This window comes from Perca fluviatilis, chromosome 10 (assembly GCF_010015445.1).
Source record: "Perca fluviatilis chromosome 10, GENO_Pfluv_1.0, whole genome shotgun sequence".
NCBI classification, from domain to species: Eukaryota; Metazoa; Chordata; class Actinopteri; order Perciformes; family Percidae; genus Perca; species Perca fluviatilis.
This window is the reverse complement of record NC_053121.1, coordinates 36,771,046-36,781,050: the sequence shown is the minus strand read 5'-3', so window position 1 is coordinate 36,781,050 and position 10,005 is coordinate 36,771,046.

Genomic DNA, 10,005 nt, shown 5'->3' with positions numbered 1-10,005 from the left:
GAGTTCCACTCAAAAAGGTGGGAGGATAAGCGCAAAGTGCACCTAATTATATATTCCGTGGTATTTATAAAGACTGTCTGCGGGGGAAATTCTCCGCCTCTTAAAAGCAGGTCTAAACCAGCCGCAGTCGAGTTTCCTCGTAGACCTTTAAGCCGCTGGTGAAATGGCAACAGTAATTTGAGCAAGACGAAGACATAGGCGAGGCTGAAAATATTTTTAACACAAGAAGAAACACAACATCATTTAGCATTACAGATCAAGCAGCCGTGCAATATTAGAGTTACTGGAAGAAATCAAAGATGAAATTGAATCTCCCACTCAGCGTTCACATCCCATTGCAGCAGCTGTTAAAGTCCTCGCTACATTACACATATTGGCATCAGGATCATTTCAAACAGTCATAGCATCAGCAGTGGGAATATCGCAGTCTGCACTCAGCCATATCATAGCACAAGTACCGCTTTGCTACAGCGCAATCTACGGTCTAGTGGGCGGAGAAAGACGCTGATTGGCTGATGGGTGTCAGGGTTGATAAATACTACGCAAAATGTGGAAGCATGGCGTGCGCTATTACCGAACTCGCATAAACAGACGCAGCGCAAACTGCGCTAGTGTTAGTAAATTAGGCCCTTAGTTTTAAGTATATAGTGTAGATAACTCAACAAGTCAGTGCACTGAAAGTACCAGGATGACCCCCTAAAAACGGTCAAAAAGTTCAGTGTGGAACGATGGACACTACTCGCACCAAACGGGCGCCATCTGGACTACGAAGCGGGAAAGGGGAGCCCTTGACCGGCAGCTGATTGGACGAACGCGTCACGTGGTTCTGGCTGCTCGAGAATTTCAAAACGACGAAGCATCACACGCTTGTCTCTTTGAGTTGGTGTGGATTTAAACATTTTGTGGAAATAGCAGCGTATCTGATTCATGAAACAGACACACATAAAAAATGCAGAAACACATCAACTATGGTGGTGTAGTGTGAAAGTCATGAATATACATGTCTAGGCATTGTGGTTGCTGATATGTTGCAGAGAGGATGCTTTTAAGAATTGAGGGTTTAAAAAGGTTAAAGTCCCTCCTTAAAGCTCCACAGTCACGTTTCAGCAGCAGTCACACGCAATTCTGCCTGTTTGATACGGACCAAAGACGGGGGGCACTTTTCTTTAGACGACAACAGCCACATATCTTTCCTTTTTGGAGGTAATAAAGCACCTGCAGTGTGACATTAAAGTGATATTCTAATAAGAAGCAGAAGCAGCGGAGGGGAGATAGGAAGCTGCAGAGTGAAAGCTGATTTGTGGAGGATGCCTCGCAGCGGTGATCCCTCCTCCTCCTCCTCCTCCTCTGCAGCTCGTCAGGGTTTGATGTGGTAGAGCGAGCCGAACCGCGGCTTTAGCCTCTCTGAGAGCAGAGAGAGAGAGAGAGAGAGAGAGAGAGAGAGGGAAAGACAGAGAGAGAGAGAGAGAGTGAGAGAGCAGAGAGAGAGAGAGAGAGACACACAGAAGCTCATTTCAGGGCCGACTAATTTCTCCATTATAGGTGAACAATTATCCCAGTGTGACGGCGAACACTGATAGGAGGATATCAGAGAGGTAAGAAGAAGGGATGAGCGAGGCCTCGTTACTGAGAGGGAGAGAGAGAGAGATAGAGAGAGAGAGAGGGAGGGAAAATGCGATTGAAGGAAGAGAGATTTATAAGTTTCTCATCTCTTAATTGCGATCAGCGAGGAGAGTTAAGCAGATTAATCCGCTCAAGGACGCGAGCTGATGCGGCTGTTTGTGAGACTCAAACACCGCAAACAACATGCGCTGACTTTAAAAGGTGGAAAATCTTTGACATCTTCACATCAAATCTGTCCCCGCCAGAGAGAAATCACCATTGTTCAGAAGATCACAGTTACGATTAACTTTAATATTATTCCAGTTTTAAGTTTAAGGACCCTAACTTGCACCCAGCACAGCGCGACGCAAAGCCCGACGCAAGTGTCTTTGCTAATTTGAGACCGACCCAGTTGTCAGTTTCCCGTCCAGGACCCCTGTCGTTTAAATAACAAATGCACCTGCGCCCATCTGAACGCCCATGGGCGTGCTGGTCTTACATGGAGGTGTGTTCAGGTGCATTCTGGGCGTGCTGGTCTTACATGGAGGTGTGTTCAGGTGTGTTCAGGTGCATTCTGGGCGTGCTGGTCTTACAGGGAGGTGTGTTTAGGTGCATTCTGGGCATGCTGGTCTTACAGGGAGGTGTGTTCAGGTGCATTCTGGGCGTGCTGGTCTTACAGGGAGGTGTGTTCAGGTGCATTCTGGGCGTGTTGCTATCTTGAGGCAGCGGGAAGTGATCGCGCCATTGACCAACAAAAACCTGGTCTAAAGTCAATAACGCAGCATTTCATTGTTATTTTAACAGAGCATTAGTAAAATGCTCCTAGGCTCGTGCACAGCGCACGCACACTATGCTTGTTACATACACAGGGATACACAGCAGCACACACAGATTACAAATACAAAAATTACATTGTGAAATAGTATTATGATATGATCTGCTCGTGTGTGAAGTGAAAGCGCGCGAGCAGATCATATCATAATACTATTCACTCAGTTCACAGTTTCTTCTCCTGAAAATCTCTCCTTCCTGCTCAGCAAATCCTCCATCATAACAGCAATGCTCCAAGTTCCAAAGGAGCCTGGCTTTTAAAGGGAATGGGAGATGATCTCTGATTGGTTGATTGCATGTTACGCCCAAAACACACCTCTGATTAATGAAGACACTAAGTACAACCCTTTAGGACCAGGCGCCTGGTGCACAGACTCCTTTTTTCTGCCTTTAAACTAGCAAAAGTGGATTCGTACACGCCGTAAACGCACCTGCGCCAGGTGCTTCATGCCGTACGCTGAGATCGTTAAAATAGGGCCCCTAGATTTAGTGTAATGTAGGCAAGTCAATGCTCATGTCTGTAAGAAGGTGAAAGTAAGATTACAATCATTAAGCACACACGACCACACATAGTTCCAGGCAGAAAGAAACACGTAACATGCGTGATGTCACCCATTGGTTTGTGGATTGCCACCATCTTGTTTTTTTGCAACCGGATTTAAAGATCTTTGGCGAGAGGGCGGAGCTGGGGAGGGCGGCCAGTGTTATTTATGGTTTTAATGCCGCTGCGCTGCGCTAAAAGCTAAAGAGGGAAAGTTGATGATTTTCAACCCTTCTGAAGCGACTCATCCAACGGAAGTTTTACCGGCAGATAAACTCAGACCTCCTGTTATACTGGAGACGTTCATCTGCATGTACGGCAGAACAGCAGCCTGATGAGCCAGACCCACCTCCAGATGTTGGGTCTGGGAACTCCCCATTGGCAGGTCTCAATCCGAGGGGGCGGGATAAACGGTTGTCTTTCAAATTCCCTCTGCACTCAATAGGATAGCGCTCCAACCAACCAGAGCAACGGTAGTTGATAGATTAAACTTTAAACTCCAAACACATCTTCCTTTTTTAAGAAGGAGCCGTTCTTTGTTCTTTTCTCAAAGAAAAGCTGAACTCCAAGTCTTCCAGAGTCGCGGCCAAAGCCGATTCCAAAGACCGCTGTTCACCAGCAGCAGCGGCCATCTTCTTTGTGTTCAAGTAGCAGGGAATTCACGCTGAACCGTCGCAACTCTGCCATCATTATGTTAAGCCCCGCCCACCGACTCTAGACACGATGTGATTGGCCTGACTAGAGTTTGGTTTGTCCAGCTCGCAAGCCAACGGAGAGTTGCTAGACTGACCCTGGCTGCAAATTACATTTGCGTCTAGAGTTCTAGTCTAGCAGAACAGAACATCTGCAGACTTTCTCTTAAAGTTACCCAGCTGGCTTGGTTGGCATAATGCCGAACAAGACATTTTTAGGCGACCAAAATGTTCCAATTATCTTTGAAGTGAAAACACAGAGCGAGAGGGTCAAAGTTTAAGATGAAAACATGGACAACAGCCAAAAACAAGTTCACGGGTCTATGGAGTCTCATGAAAAGGCCAAAAATGGAGGAAAAAAAAGCAACGTTTTGGTGACTAAACTGTTGAAAAAGCGACAAAAATGTCAAAGAAAGCGACAAACCCAACACAAAAACTAACTAAATATAGTAAAAAGCGACCAAAAATGTTGAAAAAGGGACAGAAATGTTTAAAGAAGTGACAGAACTTGAAAAGAACGTTGAAACCCTACAAGAGAACAAAAAACGTTGGAAAAACAATTTAAATGTTACAACTATCACGTTTGTCCCCAAATCATTCACAGATGTTTAGGCATTCTTTTATCAAATGGCTTGAAAAATAGTGCACTGTGCACTGCATTGTAAATGAAGCATACCCCCGGACCCTCCTCCATCCCAGGTTTCAGCTGAGCCCCGAATGTTTACAACATATGGCTCCGTCCCCATACAACGGACAGATATTAAATGAACATGTCTTTTCTTAGCCTGGCTCCGCCCTCCTACGTACTTCTTCTCAATTGTCATTTTCCTTCAGTACGTCGTCTGAGTTTGCGGTATATTCGCGGGTTTTCTCCAGCCAATCTTTGGCGGTCCAATCAGCGAACAGAGGGATTGGCTGAGAACGATGACATTCATCGTTTGCTGAGTTGTGTTGGTGGCCATGATGTCGTGGCCCTCCTCCCCACGGGGTTTGGGAACAGTTTGATTTTCCAGCTCGCTCCGTTAGTGGTGAAGGAGTTGGCTAAGGCTAACGCTAGTGATGCTAAGCCGAAGTCACGACCAAACGTTAGCGATTGGTTCTGGCAGATCCAGAGTGGCTCTGGGCAGATCCAATAGTTTTAAACTTCAACAGAGTACCCGCCTTCAAGGAAGTTAACACTTGTCAATGGAGAGAGGCCAGACTCTCTGGACCAATGACATGTACCAGAGTCTGGTAGGACCAGGCTAGTGTACCTGAGTCTGGTAGGACCAGGCTAATGGACAAGAGTCTGGTAGTACCAGGCTAACGTACCTGAGTCTGGTAGGACCAGGCTAATGGACAAGAGTCTGGTAGGACCAGGCTAACGTACCAGAGTCTGGTAGGACCAGGCTAATGGACAAGAGTCTGGTAGGACCAGGCTAATGTACCAGAGTCTGGTAGGACCAGGCTAATGGACCAGAGTCTGGTAGGACCAGGCTAGTGTACCAGAGTCTGGTAGGACCAGGCTAGTGTACCTGAGTCTGGTAGGACCAGGCTAATGGACAAGAGTCTGGTAGGACCAGGCTAACGTACCTGAGTCTGGTAGGACCAGGCTAATGGACAAGAGTCTGGTAGGACCAGGCTAACGTACCAGAGTCTGGTAGGACCAGGCTAATGGACAAGAGTCTGGTAGGACCAGGCTAATGTACCAGAGTCTGGTAGGACCAGGCTAATGGACCAGAGTCTGGTAGGACCAGGCTAATGGACAAGAGTCTTGTAGGACCAGGCTAATGTACCAGAGTCTGGTAGGACCAGGCTAATGGACAAGAGTCTGGTAGGACCAGGCTAATGTACCAGAGTCTGGTAGGACCAGGCTAGTGTACCAGAGTCTGGTAGGACCAGGCTAATGTACCAGAGTCTGGTAGGACCAGGCTAATGGACAAGAGTCTGGTAGGACTACAATCTCTCTAATTTCCAAACAGTGCAGTAGTTTCATCTTTTCCCTTTGAAAGTGTGTTGCTATTTCATGCTTGAGTTATTTAAATGGCTCCAGTCAGCTTCTTCTCTCTCCGTGGTACAGCCGGGAATCTGTTCTGTTGTGGTTTGACGAAGCTGCTGACACTTTGCTGCAGGGCTTCTTTCGAACTGAACGCAGATCTGTAAAAAAACTTCACAGAGGTGAGGACAGTTTGACGTGTTATTGTGCTGACTTCAACGTTTTCATGAGAGGAAGTGAAGCTGAACACGCCTTGGAGTTTGAATGTGAGAATTCGGAGATCTTTAGCATCTAACAGGGAGTGTTTGCTGCAGAGCTACTCTTCTGTTCAGGGACTTCATGTTTTTTTTTTTGGAGTCCTAAAGAAATGGGGCCCTTTTGTCTCAACAGCTGAATCTGCTTCTGTCACATCCTTTCACTGAACTGAATACATCGCCTGCTGCAAAGGTTTCCACGGAGAAAAAGTACTACACAGAAGTACACACATATAAAATAAAGAACTGTACCCCATTAAAATTATATTTCAGAGAAAGAATGGTGAAGATTTGTGTGTGTAATTTGCTCATTTTACTTTTTTATAAGAAGATTTTTGTTTTGGTGAGATTATTGGAAGAAAAAACTATATTGAGAACATCTGTTCACCATGTTAGGGTCAGTTGTTGTTGTTGGGAGGGAGGGGGGTGGGTGGGTGGAGGGGTCAAACAAACAGGACTTTTACCCAGGAGACTGGGGTTCATGTCCCGTTTGAAAATAAAATCAAACAGTGAGTTTTTATTCAAATTTACGTAACAAACACAGCTCTGACTTTAAAACCCTCATGTTGACTTCAAGTCAAATTTGACCCGTTCTCAAAACTTCTATATCAGAAATATGGGTTTCTTTTTAACCAAATTACTCAAAACATTTAGTACAATCGCAAGCACTCGATTACTACTTTCATTGAATTGCGGGTATTCAATTTTATAGATTTTGAAAAAATTGAAATGGCTTCAAAACCTGACTAAACTTTGAGATCCACCGCATACGTTCTTCTAATATTAGTCCAAATCATTCATCATTTCAACATTAGGTATAATCTCTTATAAATGAGATTTATTGACCATGAATTCCAAAATACGTGTAAAACTACTGGTAATAAATTGGTGTTATAGTGAAAAATAGCATCTAAAAACGTGAGAAAAAATGTGACAAAAACATAAAAAAATGTGCGAAAAACATCAGAAAATGTGTCAAAAATATCAACAACAAAACAACAGGTAAAAAAACAAATGTTAATTTTGACCTAGAAGGACAACAAGTCCATGGTCGACCAGAAGACAACACAAGGGTTAACCCTAGCCGCTATCTTTTTCTAAACTTTACTAAGTAGTTTTTGTGACTAACGCTTTGGCTACATTGAATGTATAACGTATGCGGACTGCTAGCGGAGCGAATGTGTCCAGAATGTATCTTTGAACCGGCTACACCTGCAGCGCCACGCGGCGTAGGATTGTACGAGTCACAGGCGAGACGGAGAGCTTTTACTTTGGGATTGTTGTTGTTTTCATCAGTGTTTTGGAGCTGGCACAGAGCTGTGACACGTTGATCTACTGTCAGCTGTTATCAGAGGACGCAGGGGAGGGAAACAAGTGATAAAAAACAAGAAACTCTCAAAATGAAACTGCCAACACGCTCACTGACAGTCATTAAGATAGACGCTTTATGATCCCTTTTCTGTGTGAAAAAGTGTGAGAAGACTGCCCTGTTTTTACGCTTGTAGAGTAGATCTCCACGGAGCAGACGCACCACCAAGCTGCGCTCGTGTTCTGGTGTCGCCAGTTTCATTGATTATAGTGGAAGGGTAGTTTTTAAAGTGCACATATTATGAAAAAAATCACTTTTTCTGGGATTTGGGGTGTAATTTTGTGTCTCCGGTGCTTCCACACACATACAAACTTTGAAAAAAAACTCCATCCATGGTGTTCTGAGTGAGATATGGTTTCTGAATGTGTCCTGCCTTCAGTCTCCTGGTGAGCTGGTCAAAATCTGCACGGCTTTCTACGTCACTAGCCAAAACGAGCTGGCTAACCACAACCGCTAGCATGCTACCTCATTCTCAATGGTAAAGCACTGCTACAACACACACTAGTTCACCATAATCTACACAAGAACTACTTCCATGTGCTCCCTGGTTTAGAAGAAGTCTCCCAGTTAATCCTGCCTTGTAACTGACTAAAGTTGGAGAAACAGCCTTTCTTTTACTGTCTATGGAGCTAGCTGACATGATCTAGGATCGAGCTACTGAGCATGTGCGAGTGCAATCAAAGATAGTACAGAAGAAAAGATGTCTCACTCTGTAGCTAAAACAGAGACCAGAACAAAGGGTGAAAAGAGGAGCTGCAGCAATGTGCAGTACAACAAAAATATGGTGTTTTTTGAAAATTAAACCATGAAAACCTATTCTGGTACAACCTCAAAACACATTTATGAACCTGAAAATGAGCATAATATGGGCGCTTTAACCATTACATTAACGTGAATGTGTTTAAAACCGCGACCGCTACGCTCATGTGTTATAAGGGGAGGAACAAACGACCTGTATTGCCGTATGGTTTGGAGGACTTGTTGGGTCGAGGTGTACACGCGGCACGCCGCTTGAATTGAGCTAGGTGTCTGGCGCATGCGTAGGCTCAGATGCCCTTTAAATGATTTGCATCGGATCATAGGCTGTCTATCTAAAGATGGACCACGCGTCTCCACTTCCTCCCACTGTACAAAAGTGAAGCCAAATTCCCCTCGGATACAGACGCTGCCATTTTGGAAATTTGGAGCCAGAGTCGGTGCAGTAGTGACCGTGCGGTGAGATGTCATGAAAACCTCTGGGAAAAGATAAGTTGTTGTGGTCAATGAACTTTAAACTTGCTTAACGTTGTATGAGTTCAAAATGCCAAAGAACCTACAGCAAATAAATCTAGTAAGAGTACAATCTTAAGGGCTAAAAAAAGTGGAAAGTCTCCCTCAAAGAAGTTCTAAAATCTGCTGGCAACAGTTATGCCCCAAACTGCGAATAAAAAGGCCCATTGTGACATCACTGAGGTGGGAGTGTCCAGAAGTGAAATACACTGGGGGGCTCCTATCTTTCACTCGGTGCAGCGCAAAGCCCGACGCAAGTGTTTTTGCTAGTTTAAGACACAGTTGTCAATTTCCCGTCCAGCGCCCACGCTGTTTAAATAGCAAATGCACTTGCGCCCATCTGTGCGCCCATGGGTGTGCTGGTCTGACAGCGAGGTGTGTTCAGGTGCATTCTGGGTGTGCTGGTCTGACAGGGAGGTGTGTTCAGGTGCATTCTGGGTGTGCTGGTCTGACAGGGAGGTGTGTTCAGGTGCATTCTGGGTGTGCTGGTCTGACAGGGAGGTGTGTTCAGGTGCATTCTGGGCGCGCTGTTGTTATAGGGAGGTGTGTTCAGGTGCATTCTGGGTGTGCTGGTCTGACAGGGAGGTGTGTTCAGGTGTATTCTGGGCGTGCTGGTCTTACAGGGAGGTGTGTTCAGGTGCATTCTGGGCGCGCTGTTGTTATAGGGAGGTGTGTTCAGGTGCATTCTGGGCGTGCCGGTCTTACAGGGAGGTGTGTTCAGGTGCATTCTGGGCGTGCTGTTCTTACAGGGAGGTGTGTTCAGGTGCCTTCTGGGCGTGCCGGTCTTACAGGGAGGTGTGTTCAGGTGCATTCTTGGAGTATTGCAATCTTGAGACAGGGAAGTGATCGCGCCATTGACCAACAAAAACCTGGTCTAAAGTCAATAACGCAGCATTTCATTGTTATTTTAACAGAGCATTAGTAAAATGCTCCTAGGCTCGTGCACAGCGCGCACACACTATGCTTGTTACACACACACACACGCAGAAGATTACAAATAAAAATATTAGGGTGCAAATCCTCCATCATAACAGCAATGCTCCAAGGTCCAAACGCGCCTGGCTTTTAAAGGGAATGGGAGATGATCTCTGATTGGTTGATTGCATGTTACGCCCAAAACACACCTCTGATTAATGAAGACACTAAGTACAACCCTTTAGGACCAGGCGCCCGGCACACGGACCCTTTGTTCTGCCGTCAAACTAGCAAAAGTGGATTTTGGACACGCCCTAAACGCTACCTGCACCAGGCGCTCCACGGCCCTAAAAGTATTAGCGTTTAGAAAGCAGTTGCAGCAGCAGTTTTGTCGGCGGATCTTTAAATCAAAAGAAATGTTCTGAGATCCCCTCTGCTGCTGCTGCTGCTGCTGCGAGCTTTTTTTACTCTCCTCGCTGGTAGATTTCCAGGATTCACACAGCCAAGACTTTCTTCATTTCTTTCTTTCTTTCTTTCTTTCTACCGTTTCCTCTCCT